At 29.9% G+C, this 21,245-nt stretch overlaps 1 protein-coding gene across 4 annotated transcripts in view; it reads left to right on the forward strand.

Annotated features, from left to right (window-relative positions):
- The first annotated feature begins 2,175 nt into the window (after positions 1-2,175).
- The window catches only part of LOC134697275 (protocadherin-11 X-linked-like), a 39,610-nt gene continuing 20,540 nt past the window's right edge, over positions 2,176-21,245 (forward strand). Inside the window, exons 1-2 of one of the 4 annotated variants that reach the window (XM_063559442.1) lie at positions 2,176-2,346; positions 16,858-16,928. The gene's annotated coding sequence lies outside the window, so the exon portion shown is untranslated. Of the gene's footprint in view, positions 2,347-4,433; positions 4,615-13,913; positions 13,939-14,281; positions 14,534-16,857; positions 16,929-21,245 lie in introns of those variants that run through there. The other 3 variants (XM_063559441.1, XM_063559445.1, XM_063559443.1) reach the window with 3 other exon arrangements.

The raw sequence follows: 21,245 nt of genomic DNA on the forward strand, positions 1-21,245 counted from the left end.
AGAACTCTGGAAGACTTGAGAATTTGTTTATTATTGTCTCTAGAGTTCGAAAAAATACATATTTGATAAAAATAATTAAAATATATGTTTATAGATTTTTACCCTTTTTTACCAGTGGATATCACATTCACATGACTTTTCAATTTGTTTAATTTTGACTTTTTTTGTAGACTTCAAAGAATTGACTCTTTTTTGTACCAGCGTCATCTGAGATAATCCAGCTTAAGGATGTATGCTGCTCTAATTTAAAATAACAAGGATTTCATGTGGTTGCTTAAAATGAAAACAACTTTGATATTTAAACAAAATAAAGTAATAAAATCATTAGTCTCGTGTGTAGTTTTCAAAATACGAGACATTTAGAAAATGGCGGGAAAAGGGTTTTCTTCAGACTTTACTATTTGTTAACATTGGAATTGTTTTTTACCCTTTAAACCAAGAAAAAATAACAAGGATTTCATGCCGCCGGATCACTAAATCTGAAATGATCTATTGAACAGATTTATGAAGACAAAAGTGGAGTGTCGTGTAAAAAAAAAATTTAATACATTTGGATGGATAAAACCTGAGAAAATCGAAAATATGACAAGAATTCAAAAACATGACCAGCAGACATCCTTAACAGATTGTAGCAGAAATGACATTGAAAAAGAGCTATGTTCTATAGAAATAAAAAAAAAACAACCAACAGGTATCCATTAAATGATAAATAATTACACTTGATCTGAAATAAAATCTTGTGCAACTTGCACCTGTAAATTGTTAACTAACTTGTCACTGAGTTTCATGTTACTGTACCCTTGTTAACTCATCATAAGGTGAGGTATTACATGCTAATTACATGTTTACCTGGATTACAGGTAATTATAGGTTACCTGAACCCACTTATGCTTTGGGTTGCTTAACTTTTGAACAAGGATACTTAACCAGTTGATTTATGTTCTTTGAAAACCACCTGAATTTTACCCACAAGCCACAAAAATTATAACCGCTGTGTACCTTTCATGGAGATGTAAGGGGTAGGCCATGAAAAAGTACAATGTTTTTCTGTATACATAAATGAAAATGTAATAATGCTTAAGTTAGGTTTTGAAACATAGCCTTGTTATTACATGCAGGTTGATTATAATTAGAAGCCTAAGTAAATTTCAATGTACTTTCAAATGTTAACAGGAATTTTATATTTTTGTTAGGGGTAAGATAGGAAAGGAAAATTTCAATGTTTATTATAAATAATTTCAAGAACAGCAATTAAGAATAAGTTTTAAAAAGGGTCTGTCGGTGTAACTTGGAACACTTTTGTTCCTTTTTCTGTTTTAGCTACATATAAAACATTTTTTGACAAGCCTGCTTCAACATTTGATTTATAGTTTCCGTGTTTCCAGGTGTCATCTACAAAATACAAAGTAACAATGTATTATTCTGTTTACCTGCAAATGTAGCAGAACATTTACCAAGCCTGCTTAACTTTATAATTTATGATTTCCTTATTTAATAAGTAGGTATGGGTTTTACAAAACTGCATTGCACCCTGTTTAACTGCTTTATAATAAATACTTTGCTAAACAGACAGTTTTATACCTACCAACCACATCATAAACAAATTATAGGTTTATATATCAGGTAAATTTGTTTTGTGGCCAGGTAGGGATGTTAAAACCCTAGTTAAACATGTTTTATTACCCAGATCAGATCTAACTTTATCTGAGATAGATAAGTATATCAGTGGATCTACTGTAAACCGATAGGTCTTTATAAAGTCTATGGGTAACTTATACTTACTAAGTCTACTTAATTAACTTGGCTGCACTGGTCAGTAGAAATAAAAGTTTTTATAAAGCCTGTAGGTAACTTATACTTTCTAAGTCTACTTAATTAACTTGTACTGCACCAGTCAGTAGAAATAAAAGTTAAAGTCTATAGGTAACTGATACTACCAAAGTCTACTTAATTAACTTGTATTGGCTGCACTGGTCAGTTCATTACTAAAAAATATTTTGAATTGAAATGATGAGAACAAATCTTACAAACTTTCAGTGGAAATAAAAATCTTCTTTTTGTAAAAAATAAAATAAAAAAAGAGCTAGGGACACAGAATGTAATTATATTTTGGGTATTCAGATGTTTCTTTTATATTGCATGGATTAAGTTGCTTTTGTGCATGTCCATGTTTGATATTTCTACAAGAAGTTGCTATTCCACCATTTGACTTTACTTATGTCCATTTGTGTATTGTAGACATCATGTGTAGAGTTTCAGCATTGCATCCAGTACTCTTGAGAGATGGTTCACTGCTTGGTTATTGGCAGTCCAGAAATCCTGTTTAATTTCCAGTCCAATGTGACGGTCAGTGGAGGATTCAATTTTGTCCATGTATCATTTCAGAATCTAAAGGATTTTATTGTTTGTAACCCAAATTGAAACTTGATTTTGTCGTTTATTGAATTTCCATTATTTAGAACCTTTTTTTTGCCCATCCCAATGATTTGGTGCTTGCTTTGAAGATATTACCCAGAAAGCATTAGATTCTGAAATGGTGAATTGTGTTTATAGATATAAGAAGATGTGGTATGAGTGCCAATGAGACAATGCTCCATCCAAGTCACTATATGTTAATTAAACCATTATAGGTCAGAACTATGGTCTTCAACACAGAGCCTTGGCTCACACTGAACAGCAAGCTTTATATAGATATAGGAAGATGTGGTATCAGTGCCAATGAGACAACTCTCTGTCCAAGTCACAATTTATAAAAGTAAACAATTAAAGGTCAAGATAAGGCCTTCAAAAAGTCCCATTTCTAATATTTTGAATATTCAGAAATTAATAACTTGATGAAAAAAGAGGCTTCATGTATTTAATTTTTGTACTTGAACACATTGTTTGATTTGAAAACTTCTTTTTACAAAATATATTATGGCAGGTCTTTGTGTTTCTGTGACAATTTTTCTAGTAGTTTCTAAAAGTTTCACAAGAATCATGGGTTTTTATATGATCTATATTATATTTAGTTTTCTCTATAAAATTCATGTTGTTTATAAAACTGTTACAGTAAGAAGCACATGTTTATATAACATATACTTCAAATAACACATTTATTATAAACATTTACAAAGTGCAAGCTCAACCCAGTACAAGAAAACCATTGAAATTTCAAAAATATTTTGACAAATTTTGTAATAATGATTAAAGTTGGGTGTAATATCTACATCATGATGTCTGCAAATTTCATTAAGTTAAAAAAAACTAACATTAAACCTTTGATGAGGAACATGTTCTTGTGAGACCTTTGAAACAAGTTTTTCCTGTGTTTATATGATAAGGAAAACAAACTTATGCTTGTTTAAGTTAACGTATAAACATTGAGTTATTTATGTGAGGTTGTAATGAATTACTGTGTTACTTAATGAAACTTTTCTGGAAACTTTGAAGTATGGAAATAAGTTGATAAATTCATTAATGTAATAATTTAGTATTTAGCATTATGAATTAATGCATATGAGAACTTATAATTTAGAAGAATTTTGTGAAAAAAAAGCGTTATGAATTTTCCCTGGAATTAAAATACTTGTGAATAATACTTTATTTTTATCTCTTTTTCTAAATGTAGCATGTTAAGCTGGTTAGTCATATATTGGTTGTCTGGAAAAAAGGGGGGTACCATTAATTTCTGATGGGGTGTGTTCTATGAAAATACAGTATTAAAATATATGTACACAAGTCACAGACACACTAAAGATCTGATTTGGATTCCATTTTTTTTCCTGGCTTCTCACTTTAAACAGGGAGTAAATATAAATTTGGTTAGCATAGCAATACATTTAGAAATTACTCACCCCTTTAAATATACATGACCAACCTTCTTTATTTTGGGCTAGTTTCGAAATTGAATTAGCATTAGATATTCAAAAGTTCAAAATTATTCTTAAATATGCTTTTAGAAGATTATGTTATCAAATTCTTTCATAAATATTTGATTAATTCTTGTATTGTTCTAAAAATTGAAATTTGTTTCCAGCATCTAATTATCCTTCTTTTTTGTCCCACAATGCATGTATACTTTGTTGGTCATTTTAAATTTTCTTTTTGGGTTGCTGTCTTATTGACATCAGAGAAATATAATACTCTGTTGACAAATATTGGACTTTTCTACAGATATGCAAATGAGCACATAAAATCGTTTGTTGAATAATAGATATATTTTGTAAGATGTAAAAGAAAAGTTAATAAAGATGTTTAAATATTTGGCGTACTTGGTTGTAAGCAATCTAGATATAAAGATAACAATTGTCTTTGTTTTCACTGCATCTTCAATAAAACAGATTTAATGTAAAAAGTCCTGATTTATCTCTATTCCCCAAGACACTGAAACAGATATCACAGATAAGGCAGATCTCATTAATATTCATTAGATCACATGACCCAGGTGAAAACTTGTTCAGCTATGACAAATGTATTAGAAAATCATAGTAAAAGATAGTGATAAGTTTGTTTTTAGTTGATGCTCGGGAAAAAGAGTTTGATGAATGACTGATTTTGAAGGATTTGGAAAAAAAGTTTAAATCAATATTCAAGTTTTTGTGCCAATTGGATTTTTTTCGTATTTCGTTTTATGTGAGTATTAAGCATTTTTCTTTAAGTTGAGACTTCATTTTATATATGAGTTCAAAATAAACTCAAAGTTTTAGTTTAAATAAATATTTTGAATTGAATGTTTGAAATTTAATTAAAGTGTCTTATAAAAGTAAATATAATTTGTACATGATAGGTCAAATATTAATAATAATTTGGACAGTATCGCACTTAAGACTTGTAAAATATAGAAGGAAACTGTATTATTATATAAAATACTTTTTCATGTGACTTGCATTTGACAAAATATTTAAAAAAAAAAAATGTTAAGTTTTGTTAGAAAAAATAAGTCAAATTTTTTGGGAAGTTTCTGCAATTGGAGACCAGGGACAAAATGTTTCCTTTTTCAATAAAACATTACTCTTAGGAATCATAAGGATTTTTACCATTGTCATATCGTCCACTCCCATTTATAGTTTGAACATGTTCAGTAAGACTGCAAAAAAATAATTACCCTACGTACATTTAATATCAAAGGCGAAAGCATGATATATGAAAATTTATGTTGTTAGAATAACACAAAATTGAGAAAAATCTAAAGAATTGGCAATGCTAAATCAATTATGTTATAATTTAGTGTTTTTGAAATAAACAAATTAACTACTAATTACATCTAATACAAATATGGCACCTGTGGTCTATCTTTCTATATAAAAATGACAGGCAAATGTTTAATATCAATCAGATCTAGAATAAACAGAGAAGTTTAGGTGTATGATTGATACAGCAGTGTTGGTAGTATAAACAGCCTAAGTTTTCATGGGTGATTATTACACTTTTACAGCCATTTGATCAGACTAGATTGAAATTTGATGTCTATTTAATGGGTAGACTTCCTCTCACCAGTGACAGATGTATCATGTTCTCTTTCCCTTTTAACACACCTCAAATCAATTTAGATATCACCTGGTCAGCTAATTGGAATTATCCTGATATCTCCATTATGCCAGGGCTTTGGAGACTTCGGACAACCAATTGTAGTGCTGTATTACTGTTTTTAAAAAAATATTTTGTCGTTTTGTAAAACTCAAGTGGAAGCCTTTAATTTACTTTATTTAAAGGTTTTATAACCTATGGTATTACAGTTGATTATTTTAAATGGATTAAAAACCAAGATACCTGACAAGATTAAAAACAACACACATTTCTCCAATGTACCTAAAAATCCTTATGTACTGAAATACTCATTGAGTTTGTATTTTTATAAATTCTTGTATATACAGCGTGCTCTCATATTCCATTAGCAGGTTAAACTACTGTTTTCTTGGGTGTTAATGTCCATTTAATCAGTCTTTAAGAAGTTTGTAAAAATAATTGTAAGCAACATGCAAGCACATTTTCTATTTAAATTATCAAATTCAAAGAAATTCCTGTTTTCACTAATGTCATTTCAAATATCTTAAGATAAATAAAATAAAATCCACATAACAGCTTAAATGTTGACAACTTCAAATCCATTTTTCCAGCTGATTTTTGTAGATTTCAAGACATTGCAACTAAAGCAACGTTTCTTCTTTCCAAATGTTATCAAATTTTAATGCAAATTAGATTAGCGTCAAAAAGCAAGTTGATGACAGAAGAAATGTTTTTCTGGTGGGAAATACCAGAATATTTACTAATCAAATAATAGTTTAACTTTGTGCCTAAAAGCAATGGAAAAAATACTGTCTGTTTTCATTACTGTCAATATAACGTACAAGAACACTTGGGTCGGTGAGGGAAGCCGATTTATTGGGAAGGATTATGGGATGTGAAATTATTCATATAATGACTTAATGAAAATTGATTTGTGTCAGAGGTTTTAATCCCTGAATCTGGTTATATCTAAAGATTAGGATATTGATGAAGATGTGATTAGTCCACACAACGCTTAGATGATGACATTTAAGATTTTATACAACAAAAGTCTAAGGCATCTGTCTATTAGGATCTTCAGTTACAAAAATATTTGTTGTGTCAGATATAAAATAAATATATATCTCATATGAATACAAAAGCTAAATTATAATATGAATATACTTTTAAATTTTGCATTTTTTTCATGCAATGAGCATATATCTGATTACAAGGAAATATTCCACTATGCTGTTTTGTTAGGTGGTTTTTTTCACAAATTAGAATTCAAATAAAAGTAGGTGTGGGAAAGAGATATAGCAACCCAAGGACAGCTATAGAAGAATGAAATTGTCTCTTATATAATATTCTTGATTTCAATTATATCAACATTAACATTATGCAGATCCTGTTATGTAAGACTTAGTTTTTTTTTAAATTTCTATCGAATGCATATACACATATCAACATTTGAAATATGATTTTTTAATTCAATTATGGAATCTGATACATAAACCACAACTGTAAACTTAATTGGATAGAACTTGCCAGAAAATTTATGAAATTGAGCTAAACCCATGTTTGAATTCTTTAACAAAATCAGTTATTCTAAATTTAAAGTCAAAGTGTTTTAAAAATTCCTTTCAATGAAAATAGATACTAAAGGCAGAAATAGACTTGTTTTAAAAAAAAACTCAATTATATAATATGCACACAGTTATATGTCTTAATGTTAGTGGTGTTTCTGGTTATTTATAATTACTCTATCTCTGGTCAGAAGCACTACTCGCAAATGTCAACATTTGAAAAATCATAAAAAATGATTAAATTTAATTTTTGAAATAGTGAAAACAAAATGTAGTCTCCTATTTTATGACTAACACTGCACAAGATCTGCTCCCATTCTGTTGAAGCCTTATAATTTATCATGTTAGGATTTTATTGTCAACTTTGTTGACAGGCTTTAATTATTCAGAAAATGAGCTGTCTTTTCTTTCACCACTTTACCACTATGGTGCAAATTTGTGATGTAATACTTGGCACTGTCTGACATTTATTAAATTATTCAATTAAAAACTCAACATTATTGAGGAACTTTTTAATCATTTTTCAATTTAATTTAATTAATTTTTCAAAGGTTAAAGTGTTCCATTTAAGGATATTTTATGTCGGCCATTTAACACAGTATAGTGTGTATAAATCATGGTAAATGTTTGAGTTCTCCTTTCAACATGGGATAATCAATCACATTTTGTAGTTTATTATGGGTGAATGAGCCTCTTTAACTAGTCTCTTCAAACCTACGCCAGGGACAAGGGTGGTCGATATTATGTGGGACACTTTTATTATTCAATTTTACGATGTTCATATCAGTACTTTTCAGTTTTATATTGTAACTCATGTTCATCTTATTTTCAATGGAAAATATTTGGTTGGTTTTTGTCGATCTTTATGAAAATGCTAGCACGCCTTGTTTTGGAAATCAAACTAAGAAACAAGCAATATCCATCAGTTGAAATTCCTTTGCAGAATTTATTACCAGTGTAAGGGTCACCAACAATAAAATACTATTGGAGAGTTTATAACTTACACCTTAGTGTTAAACCTATTATTCACTCTCTCAATGTTCATAGTTCAACAAGCCAGATTTATATGGAGTTCATCTGAATGTTGTTCTATGAAATCAGATATTTTTGGTCTCTGAGAATACAACAATAACAACAACAACAACAACAATACTTTATTTTAAGAGGGTTACACAGTTAGCTATATAACTAATCTTCCCTGAGGCCCTCGTAATGAAAAATCAAACAAAACACAAACATATACCGGTACATTGCATACATACATTAGCATAAAAAGTCAAGTGTGATAATAATGTTCAATACAACTTGATAAAATGTGATGAAAAAATAAACATGATGACATGATCAGTTTTTTATATTATTTATACACAGCTAGGTTGATTTCAATAAGTGATCTGTTATTTTGTATTTGAAAGAATTAATATTTGTAATATTTCTTAACGGTATTGGCAAATTATTCCACAAGAATGGTCCAGAATACATAAAAGATTTTTTGAATAATTCTGTTTTTGGTTTAGGGAGTATGAGGTTTCCTTGAACAGCATTTCTCAAGGGGTACGGATTTCTGTCTGAAACATAATGAAACTTGTTAGTAAGATATGATGGGGCATCATTATTAATACACTTAAATGTCATCACTAACTTATGATATTTTATTCTCTGTTCAACTGTCATCCAGTTTAAGTGTTTGAATAAGGGTGCAGAAGGAGCGAATGGGTCTGTTTCTAGTATTAATCTAGCAGCCCTCTTTTGTAATTTTAATATCCTTTTTAAACCCTCACTGCTACAACTACTCCACACTATACAACAATAATCAATAAGTGGCAAGATATAACCATTATAGAATAATTTTCTGCAGTCTAGATTTAGAAATTTTTTAATCTTTAATAGTAGATATAGTCTAGATGATATTTTTGAGCAGATCAAGTCAATTTGGGTTGTCCATGTGAGGGAAGGGTCAATTTTAATGCCTAAAAGACTTTCGCATGTGGAAGATTGTATCACTTGATTGTTAATAGTTAAACAACTCTCATTGTAATGTGGCATTGCTCTTTGCTTCGTTCCAATAATCATATATTTTGTTTTATTTTTATTGATGAACATATTGTTATCATTGCACCATGCCTCTACACCATGTAAATCTTCTTGTACCTTTGACTGAAGAGTTTGATAACAATTACCAGAAAGATGTAAAGTTGAATCATCGGCATATCAGTGCAACAATTTTTCATATAAATAGGAAGGTCGTTTATGTATAATATAAACAGAAGGGGGCCTAATATGGAGCCTTGGGGAACACCATACTTGATATGAAGTTTTTCAGAATGAGCATTACCAATTTGTACTTGTTGAGTTCTTTCATTCAAATACGATTGAAAAAAAGAAACAGCAGTATTATCAAATCCATAAATTTCAAGTTTTTTACAGAGGATATCATGATCTACTACATCAAAAGCTTTCTTAAAATCCAACAGGACTGCTAAGTTGATATTACCAACATTCATATCCTGTATCCATTTATCTATGATATTGATAAGGGCAGTTTGGCAAGAGTGTTCTTGTCGAAACCCAGACTGTGCTGGGTGTAAAAGATCTAATCTTTTAAGATAGTCAAACAAATGTTTTGAAACATGCTTTTCTAAAAGTTTTGATAAAACTGGAAGTACAGAAATTGGTCTATAATTTGTTGCCATGAATTTTTCACCAGCTTTAAAAACACAGGGGTTACTCTTGCACTCAATTTAAAAATTTTTGGTCCTATGTTATCAGATCCGGTGGATTTATTAATGTCAAGTTTGATCATTTCATTAAATAGACCATTTATTGTGACTGGTGGAATTGAAAATTTTACTTGTTCTGACTTAGTAAATTTCTTTTGTACAAAATTATTTAATTTTGCATAATCATTATTTTTGCTCATACATCTGTCAGTCCTCAGGTTTTCAACACAAGATGTAAAAAACTTATTAAAAACATGACAAATGTCCCTGACATTATTAGTTTTAATACCATCTTCATTTAAAAGTTCATATGGCTTTTCTTGTTGGGATGGGTTAAGACTTTGAATACATTTCCACAAATCTTTAGATGCTTTTGAATCTTTTACCATCTTTGAATAAAAATTTCTTTTTGATTCATCGATTATGTGCTTTGTCCTGTTTCGCCAAAATTTGAACTCGGACCACATTCCTAATTTATGGTATTTTTCTCTCATTTTTCTGGCATATGCAATTTCATTATTGAACCATTCAGGTTGTCTGTCTCTTTTTACTCTTTTAGTAACAATTGGTGCATGCTTATCTAGAAGTGCATTACATATGTCATACCACATCTGAATACATGTATTTGGGTGACTTTCATGTTCAATTTTATCAAAAGGTGCAATAGCTAAGTCACTTAGAAAATTAGCCTCCTTGAAATTTTTAAAATTTCTGTAAGAAATGGTAGTATGAATATCTTTTTTGATATAAGTGGATTTTTTTTCTTTTCTAGTTAAACAAACTGGATAATGATCACTTATTGAAAATTTAGCAACATGTGATTCTAGTATCAAATCTTTATTGGTGACATACACATGATCAATTAGTGTACTAGAATCAGGTGTAACTCTTGTTGCCTCTTGAATTATCTGGTTGAGGTTGTAGGTTTCTAATAAACTTAGCCATTTTTGTGGTTGTTTATTAGGTTTTAAAAAATCTATATTAAAATCACCAACTAAAATAATATCTGAATTATGATTAATAGCAGTTGTAATTTCTTTTTCAAATTCATCAATCCAATTAATTAGTATAGAAGGGCTTGGCTAGTTGGTTTCGCCTACAATATATATATTTTTAACAAGAGCTACAGTTATGCAGCTTGTCAACAATCTGCTCTGGTCATCATCCTCTCAGCTATGTGCTTTTATATAATATATTGGATTTGTTAATAAAAAAAAACTATGCCAAAGGCTTGAAAAAACATATTATTGCTAATGTATGTGTTTATTAATAGTATGTTGTTATATGAAACTGCAGTGGTTGATTAATCCTTTGTTTTTCTTCAAATTTCTTCTATTACAAAAAAAAATGAAATTTCAAAAAGATTTGTTTTCATCATTTAGAAATGATAGATGGCTTTGTTATTCTTAGAATAATTTTTGGCGCACATGCAAATAAAGAAATCAAGAAGTCCCTCTGGACAAGAACAATATAAAGTGTTTACCAATAGGAAAAAAGTTATACTGTACTTTCTCCAAGGGCAATCACTGTATACTGCCAGTTTTTAGTAATCATATAAATTACCAGTAGTAAGAAAGAAAATTTATAAAAGAAGGGAATTTTAGCAAGTCTAGCTCTGATACTTATCTTAGTAAAGGTCTTTAGATTAGAATTTGTGCACAAAATGTAACCATATGGGTTTGTGATATTCACGAAGGCACATGTGTCAGAATGCACCCATATGTTTGAGGATTAATCTGTACAAGATAATCTTACATTAAACATATCAGGTATTCTTATCTTTCTACAAATTACATTATCTTATAATCTAATACTGATCTAAAGAAAACTTTCTTTAACTAATTTAGATAGCTAATTGGCCAAAACATTTAATTTTCACTCTTTGTCCTATAAGAAATTGAAACCTCTATCATTGAGGGTTTGAAGATTGCAGTAAACATTTTGTGAGAAAAAACATCTAAACTGGCCATTACGTAAGAATAAATGTAATCAAATTGAGGTTACATGTGTTATATTATAATGTAAAGAATTTGGTCCATAAATGTCAATTGTTCCTAAGCCACAATATTGCATGCAAGCAGGTAAATAAGGTTTCCCAGTTTTTGAATGGAATGACCAACCCTTTCTATTAATATTGAAGTGGTCCTTTAATGTGCTTGATATTTCCCATTCACAGATATAGATGTCAAAAATTTATGGCAACTGATTAAAATCATAAATTCTCTGTGAGTTAACTTGTATTTATATTTAAGATGTGTTAAAATTATCAATCATTCATTTCAAGGCATAATTCTCACGATCTGAATATAATACTATATTTATTTGAAAAGATGTAGCTGTGTCTTTGCAACCTCTCTTACTATCAATGATTTAGAGTCTCAGTTATTTCCCTTGATTATATTAATAAAAAACTGAAAATATAAATTCAGAAATTATAACTTGCTGCTGGATATTGAGCTATAGGCACTGAATCCAAAATAAGAAAGAAAAATGTCTTGTGTTGTGTCTTTTGGTTATTTGTGTCACCAGGTTGCTGCCTGATCATAAAAAAAAATCATGCTTCTCAATGATACAACTACCCCCCAAAGTTCAAATGAAGTGGATGTAAGGCTGTCTAATGTCTATCTTAAATATTCTTCTTTTCCACCACTGTAAAAGTGAACAAATGTATAGAAGCTAATCTGTACAGAACCTTGTTAACTTGATTATATCAGAATATCAAAGAAAACTAACAAAAGTCTCTAATTAATGAACATGTATCTTCCTTTGTCATCATTGTCTTTATATCTGTATGATAAGGAACTGATGCTATCTTTATAAGTATTAACAGAGTCTAGTTTCACTTTACATACATATCTACTTTCATTTTCATTGATCAGCTGTTTGATTCTGATGATTTGTTAATTAGCATGAAGAATGACCACATGGTTGTTAATTTATCAAACAATTTAATCAAGAATAATTTCCATCTCACTTAATATTTATATATAACATTTGTAAATTTTGATATCAATAGAATAAGATGTAGAATTATCATCATGTCAATCAGACAGCAGCCCAATGATGAAAACAAGAAACTTCCATCTTGAGGTCAAATCATGGTCATCAAAATCAGAGAAGTTTCTGTATATATACATGTATAAAGCATCGAATGAATTAAACCAAAAAAAAAAATTAAACTTGAGTACAAATTAAGTAAAAACAAAACAATGTTTCAAGCAATTCTACAATGATTAAGTAAAAAATGTGTAACATAGATTTCCATGGTTGTCACATGTGTTGCTTAAAATGCCCCCCCCCCCCCTTTTCCCACTTAACTACAAATTGTATACAAATGGCCTATCTGCATGTATTATCGATACATAGAAATGGTTTGTCTGGCTGAGCCCGTACCATAACAGTGACACACTGAGTTTTAATAGTCTCAGTTATAAAATTGATCAAACTTTTGTAAATATGTATAATCATTTATTGATTACATAATCATTCTACAGTTACCTAATATTGACAGTGGATCATCAGATATTTTATACCTTTATAACTTCAATGCATCAGTCATTCAATCAATGTTTAGATATGCATCATAGTTTTACTACTGCACTATTTGCAGTATGACTTGAGGTCGACAGGAATTGTATTACAGTTCATTGAGCTTTAAAACCTATCTTTATATCACAGATGCATTGAATTCTACCCTACTCGACCTTTTCCTTCGTTCCTTTATCATATGACATGCTACGGGTCAGCTTTGCTCTCGGATCATGTCCAGATCTTAAATAGATGTATACATTGAATATAAGATTGTATTAAGACATAGATTTAAAGCATATTAGATAGACTATCAGATTAAGATCAGAACATATATAAGATGATGATCAGCAATCGATCCAAATTACAGAATTAAAAACCTGGCACACGGTACTACCGTATTAATAGAATATATATTTCGGTAAAGTTCCAAAGATAAGATTATCAGTATTTGATATCGGAGTGATATTACATCCAAAGGTGTTCCGGGTGATCAGACATCATTTACGATAACAAAAACAGACTCAAATAACGTTTGTATTTTTGTAAACTTTTGCATACAACAAATGCAGGTCTGTGCTGGCGGGGACTTTTTTGTGATTTTCTGATAAAAGTTGGAAATCTGTTTCAATTGCCAGGTGAGCTCAGCTTTTCTTCAGCTTTTGTGCAGATAATTTTTCCCAATGATTACCAAAGGGATGCAGTACCAGTTTAAAACTTTCAAAATTCTTACAATTAGAAATATTTAAAACATGTTAGGCAATTAAAAATATCCAATAAACTAATCTATTATCAGAGACAGCCATTATGACATCCAGTACTCAGGTTATGGTTGTTAAAATACTGTATGTATAAGACTTAGTATGTTTCCTCATATTTGCTAAATAGGTACAAAAGAAAATAAAAACTGCTCCAGTGTACCCCGACCATGCCATTGATCTATGACTCATTTAGAAATATGATATGAATATTAAAAAGAGAAAAAGCTGTAGATATGATGCAAATGAGACATTAACAGATGATAGTCATGCTTGCAGGGTGACATTAAAAAAACTTTGTTCTCCCTATTGGCAAGATTGTCATACATCACTTACATAACACATAATTATCAATTTTATTAATGAGGTATTTCAATAATTCATTATTTTACACGGTACCGTCCTTCAAAAGCAATAGAGCCTTTAAAATATAGTGAAAATCAATTAGAAAACAACATGAAACTTTATTTTCCAGGTACTTCTGAAACAAAGAAATAGAAATAATAATAGTCTGGTGTTAATTGGCATCATGTAGAACTCATAACAATATTATGTAATATTTATTAATATTGATAGACATATTGTATTCATTTTGAAGCATGGAATTCATATTTTAATATTGATATTCCTGAATTTTATTAATAATTAAACATTAGGTATTGTCTATCTGCATTGCACAAAGAGTGTACTTTCAAAGTTCCGAGGGAAATATTAATTATCTAGCCTTTGCAGAGCTAGGTAAGAAAGATATGAATGATTTCCTGTACTTAGTGGGCTCCTTCAGTTCAAAGTCAAAAAAAGGTGCAATATATTACACAATCATTTCTTCTGTTTAATCTGTAAAGTGGTCTATTAGCACAAGATTCCCACAGGTTTCTTGTCATACCTGTAGCCAGGGGATTCTGACGACCCCATCCCCCCCTTGAAACCAAATAATCACTGTTAAAGTCAAGGTTCTGTACAAATTGTGACTGTTAAAGTCGAGTTCATGAGTCCAAATAACCCCCCTTGGAAATTCCTGGCTACCGGCCTGCTTGTCCACCATTTTGATTTCCTTAGATGATCTTATGTAGGGATATTTTTTTCAGCACTTTATCTTAGTTTTGGTTAAGTAACTAAATAAACTCATTGTGATGTCCAAGTATTTATTCTGGCTTAAAGGTTGCTGTCTTACCGAAAATGCTTAATTATGGTATTATATCAATAATTAACCACAAATTCTACATTTTTTCTGAATTACTGGTCAAATTAACTGGATGAACAGGTGCTTGATGACAAGTGTTTCGAATGACACCTTAGGGAACTGTAACCTCCTAGTAACTAGGATATAAGGATATTTATCACTAATATTAGATTAATTTGTATTATACTGAGAATTATGAAGGTAATTTTCCAGTAATTAGTTGATTATTTGATCATAGATACTATATTTAATCCTATTAAAGTCATACGTCAAACCCTGTCACCTAGCTGTCATATTTTTGTTGATCTGATACTAGTGGCAATGTTCAATCATAGATTTGTATAGTAAAACTTAAACGAATCTGTGGTACAGACTTATTATTCTGTTAGGTTTAAAATTATACCATGTATATAAGGGACCCAAGTTTGAACAATGTCCTGTATAAGGCGCCCAATCGGATCCAGGGGGAAGGTTCCAGGGGTTCGAACCCCCTGCCTTTTTTGAAAGATTGATACATTTGAATGAGGACATGTGGTTGGAACCCCCCCCCCCCTTTATTCTTAAATATTTCAATATAGGAAAAGTCTATTCAGCATAAGAAGTAAATCAAGATACATATAAGATATAGAAGTAATTCTCATGGCTTTTATCAGTTTGTCAGTTGACTTGAGATTTTAATTTGACAGCGGACTCCTTCAACTACAAGTAACTTCTGTGCCTGTTTGAAGAAAAATAGGTTGTGCTATGGTCATTCAACTTCTATTATTGAAAGAGTGTCATACATAATCAGATATTGACAAAGCTTTAGAGTTTTTTATGGTAAATACCCAGACTTTAAGGAAATAAGTAATTAATTTTAAATGTATCCCCAGTCAATATTCCTTGTCAGAGGAAAATGCATTTATTCAACCACAAATCATTAGAAATAAATCTTTTATGACTATTATGAAAATATAATGTAGTTTATCAATAATTTTAATTGATTTTGGTAAAGTAAAAATTGAAGAAAAGTTGTATAAAATTTTTAATTCTCAACTTGGATCTTTGTATAATATTGGATTAGTGGCAATGAGTTACAAAAGTTAAAATCTGATTTACGTATTCCTGACCCTATATAAGATGGTGTTAAAATATAATACATGTATTTCAAAAAAAATTTAGCCTGCAATTTAACCATGATAAACATGTAAACTTCTAATGACCAGTCCACAGAAAGTAGCTGTTGCATGTTCAGATATGCAGACATAAGTCAAAACTAAGGCAAATTGTCAATGAATGTTTATATGGCCAAATTCACTTGCATGGATCTAAAATTAAATTTATATTTATATATTTTTCAAAAGCCTAAATGTTTTCTTTTATTAAAATAATTCATAAAGTTTTAAAACAGAAAGTTTCAAATTTCATATTAACTATTGTCTATGACGAAAGCACAAGCGTGGTCATTATATTTCAGCAGTCACCAAAACGTTTAACTTGACTGACCCTATAGTAAAGAGTGAAAGTGTTCAATTGTCTTACTGAGCACAAAGACAATAGAAAGTGAAATGAAATTGTTAAGCATGAAATATGTCTTTATATTTAATTGTTATCTAATGGACGGTGTAATTTTTCAGGTCTGAACACAATTTGGCATGGCATGATGAGACAGACAGTGCAAGAACAAGGGAGCTATAACTTATAGAAGGTAAGCCAGTTAGTAAAAATATCATACACAAATTATCAATGATGATATTTGCAAAAACAGTATTTTGCTACCTTTTTGTTCATACATTTTGAAGGCTTATATTGCTTTAAGCATTCCTGTTGAAGTTTTAAAGCAAAAAGAAATCTTAATCTTGCAGACCAGAAAAATTAATCTGACTTTCCTTCTCAAGATGACTATTGGGTATAAAATTGTTAAGTTTACAACAAGAACTTCTTTGCATGGTCCTTGTCTTAGATTAAAAGGCCTTAAAGACAGTTATTTTGTATGAGGTGGATCCTGCTCAGATCCTGTGCTTTATATTTCAAAGTATCTGAAACTAACTTGAAAGATTTTAGATGGACAGTCTTATAATCATATGGACTAATTCAATACAAATTCCTGTTATTTCTGATGGAAAGGAATACAGTGTCAGCATACCCTTGTAACATTTAAAGTCAGAATGGATTTATAAAGTGACCAGCATAAAACCTGTCATACTCAGGACGTTAAGTTAATGGGGTTCCTCCTGCAGCATGAGGGTAGGGTATAAATGCAAGTTTAGATTGGTACTAAGGAGGTGATATAGAAACCATTTACAGATAGGTACTCTGTTGTCTTAATAAATCTGATTCGACACTTTAGTAAGAGTAATTTGAACCTCTGGGTGGGTACAGATGTGGAGACAATACATGACCATTATCATCTATAATCTTTATTATTTTGTTCTTGGGTTATCAGACATACCAACTGGTAAATTTGTATTTGATACAGTATGACAGTTTAATGGTATAGTTTATAATTTTCATGAGGTTTTATGAGTTTGAGATGTTTGCTGGTGAGATTGTCTCCCCCTGGCTCTAATGGATAGAAAGAGAAAATACAGAATTATAGATACTGGTTTTTATAGCTCATAAATGTTAGGATTAAAAACACACCATATTACTGTCTGAAGATAAATCTGCATCTAATAAGAGAAATTCTGCTTTCTGGTCATTGTAATTGCCAGATATAAAATACACATAAAACTATTTATGATGAACCTGGGAAGTAAATTTCTTTTGTGTTTGTTTCTCCAGTCCTTGACGACCGTGATGTGAAGAGAGTTGGAATCCATATTTTCAACATTGTTATACACCTGATGCGCTTTAATCCAAAGAATCTGCTTTTCTGTATCCATTATACAAAATTTCATTAAATTAGACTAAGGAGAGGTTTGAAGGCAAACAGCTAATGAAAACTTCTGTCATAAAAGTTTTTATTGCAAATGCACGTTTTGTACAAAAGAAAGATGCAAAACTGCAGGTCTTTAAAATTGTATAGATCTGTCTTAAAACAGGTCAAAATAGTTATCAATTATAGATAGTAAAATAGAGAAATCTTCTACAAAAGGGGACATATTGATATCAGCTCTTTAAAAGGACAAATAGGGGGACATTAAATAGAGATTCCAATTCTAAAATTAATTCCATTCCAATATAAATTCTGCTCATTTTTGTTTCAATTCTGAGGTTGGCCATCAACAAAAATTAAATAAAAGATTCTACTAATGAAAAAATGAAGACAATGTGATATAATACACACTATAATATCAGTCAGTATACTTCTGTACAGATTTATGCTAGCATCTACTGGATACAAATACAAACTTTATTGAATTACTCTTAAAATGGACCAATCCATTAGCTGGTATCTGTACCTAAAATACATATGTATCATTACTTCAAGAATTGTTAAGTTATAATTTTGTTTGAAAGAAATATGTTTGTTCATGACAAAAATAAATGAATAAATTAGAGATGATAATAGTAGATGTTAGCATCAATGGTACCAACATTTTTACATTTCTACAGAATTTTATTGAATTAACTATAGCATGAGAAGATTTTGTTTCATACCATCTTCTAGCATCAATATAAATAGAATCAAATTGATGTTACACACGACCTTTGGACATTTGGACATAGATTATCTCCCTTGGTAGATATCTTGTATGTTGGCACTGAATAGCAATCCATGGTTTATATTATCCAGATGTTTATAAAGGGACAATAATACAATTATTTGAGAATTTTCTGAACAATTTGGCAGCCTCTTCTGTCATTAATGACAAATTGATGAATGTGTCAAGGAAATTAAATTTATATTGAAAAAATGCCAGTCAGGTTTCTCAGTACAGTTATAGCTGTCCACTTAAGTCAGGTCTCTCAGTACAGAAGCTGGCCACCTAAGTCAGGTCTCTCAGTACAGTAGCTGTCCACCTAAGTCAGGTTTCAGTAGCAAAGACCAGAAGCTGGCTACTAAATGTATAAAGTATGGGTTTTTGATCAATTTTGTGATATCTGTAATAAAAATTTTATTGTTGAAGTGCTAAACAAAATAAACTTTAATACATGTATATGGTAAAGAAATGAAATAAGGGCCATGTTTTATCATGAAATTTAGGTAGTTTTAAGCTTGTGCAGTGTTTTTCCTTCCAAATAATATGTCTGGGCTGAAATGATATTTGATTTAAAACTTTTATTCTGTATTCATGAATAAATCTAGCTTTCAATTCCAGCTTGCCATATGTTAAAGTCATAAGTCATCCCTAGTCAACACTTTGTACTCAATTCTATTTCATTTTTGTCAATTCACCTTTATAAAGTAAACAAAACTTTCAAAATTTAGTTCCCATTAATAAATGCATCTCCCGATATTACGGTGTATCTTTTGTACCTTCACAATAGAAGAGTTCTGTATTGGGAGGAGCTGAGCAACTTACTTCACAAACATTATCGTGTCAAATGTATGTAAGGTGGTACCATTACAAAAACATATTGACTCAAAATTACAAATTGATGAACATGTGAACATGGGAGAATTTCTCTCCGCCAAAAGAAAGTTTTTACCGCTTAATATTGTTAATACATTAGTACATTTTTATTATATATAATATTGACATTTTGGTGATTTTGAAAACTTTTGTTGACCATAAAGGTAATAAAAAGATGTGAAAAGTGTAGAATTTAAAACATTTTTGACGTATAAAATGCAAATTCCTTTTTGATGATACAATGCTTTTGTGACACTTCAAGCTCTTTAAAATGTAAAGATAGCTCTCCTTGATAACTAAAGTGTAGTAAAAGAAACCGTTAGTAGGTATACAATCATTTCAACCTTTAATGAAATGGTCATGCATTCTTTTGACAGGTATAACAAAGGTATGCAATCCACCATCTATATACTATTATTGTGATGATTTTATCATCTATAACAATGTTCATGACAAATCAATCAAATTACAAAAATCAAGATTATTTCATTGATTCTAACTATTTAAAAAAAAGCTTGAAAATGAAATTTTTGATTATAGATAAAACTATCAAATGTTTTAGTCACTTATAAGTCATTTTAGAATGATCTGAAGTTGCAATTCATATGAAATTATTTATAAGCATGAACGTTCCCTTTAATCATTAGTGTAAGAAATACTGTAATTTCTTTTTTTATTGAAAATTCATATTAGATAACTTTTAATATAGCATTAATTAGTAAAAGATATTTTGTATACATATTTAACTGAAGACTGACAGTTTAAAATTTGAAGTATCTCAGTCTTTAACCTGTGTTTGTTATTAAAGGTATTTTAATTGTATAATTGATAATAATTAAAAGATAGATTGTATTCATTACAGTGATTACGATCTGATTGTGTGGGTATTTTTGGATAATGGAAGGATTTCCATGTAGATGGTGAAATATTTATCAAATTCCTCAATATTTACCACTGTAGAATTTGAAACAATAATCGGAAATAATTTTAACTTAACAACAAAAAGTATAAGTAACCAAATTTCATTGTCACAACTTTTCTTGGGTTCGGTGTCATTAAAATTCAAAGGGTGTGACTTATACTAGAAAGTATCTATTTAGTTTATACAAAAACACCTCACAGAATAATTTAATAGAAATAATTTCCCTCCTTTTAAAGTTAAAAAAATAAACAAAATAGATTGTTGATGAAACAATTAAATAAGTTGTACCTAAAGACCGTTTGACCGTTGATGTGACACGATCAGATCGGAGATAGAAATCTATAACCAAGCTTTACTCACTACTCTATTAAACAAAGGTGATTTACAAACATATTAGGTGGTAAGGTAAAAAAAACAAAGTGGAGGAAATGAACAGGCATGATTAATACAAAAATCAAAGGTTAGACTCGGAGCCATGGGTTTATCTTTCACTCTATCGGAAGAGTTCTCTTTTCTTGAATTTAGTTGATATGTGTTACATTAATTTTGTATTGAAATAGAAAGAAAATTTTAAAAGAGGACA

Source organism: Mytilus trossulus, chromosome 14 (genome assembly GCF_036588685.1).
Source record: "Mytilus trossulus isolate FHL-02 chromosome 14, PNRI_Mtr1.1.1.hap1, whole genome shotgun sequence".
Classification (NCBI taxonomy): Eukaryota; Metazoa; Mollusca; class Bivalvia; order Mytilida; family Mytilidae; genus Mytilus; species Mytilus trossulus.